The following is a 656-nucleotide window of genomic DNA, read 5'->3' on the forward strand; positions in this document are numbered from 1 at the left end:
CCTTTGGAGCCAAGAATTGTTTCCAGTTTGGAGGTTCAAGTTGTGGGCAGCCTGGAACCTTCAGGGCTTTCTCCCCAAACTGCGTTGCAATATGTCAGATGGAGATTCTCAGTACAGCCAGTCCTCAACTTACAATGGTTCATTTAGTGACTGTTCAAAGTTACCACGGCACTGAAAAAAGTGACTTATGGCCATTTCTCACACTTACCACCATTGCAGCATCCCCCCCCACGGTCACATGATCAAAATTCAGCTGTTTGGCAACTGCCTCAGATTAATGACGGGCGCAGCATCTCCTGGGGTGACGTGATCCCCTTTTGTGACTTACTGACAAGCCAAGTCTAGGGGGAAGCCAGAGTCACGTAATAAACCGTGTTGCCCTCTTAACGACTGCAGTGATTCACTTAACAACCGTGGCAGGGAAAGTCGTACAATGGGGCAAAGTTCACTTAACAAATGTCTCCCTTAGCAAAAGAAATATTGGTTGGGCTCCACTGTGCCTGCAGGTCGAGGACTGCCTGCGGTCAACTCCAGCTGGACTCATTTTTGTTGATAGTTTGAGACAACGTAAATTAAGTTGCCGTTCGTTGCTCAGGAGTCCACAGAAGAATCTAGTCAACTGCCACCGCACGGAGGCCTCAATGAGGACGGGGAAT

Source organism: Vipera ursinii (assembly GCF_947247035.1).
Source record: "Vipera ursinii genome assembly, contig: scaffold_199, whole genome shotgun sequence".
NCBI classification, from domain to species: domain Eukaryota; kingdom Metazoa; phylum Chordata; class Lepidosauria; order Squamata; family Viperidae; genus Vipera; species Vipera ursinii.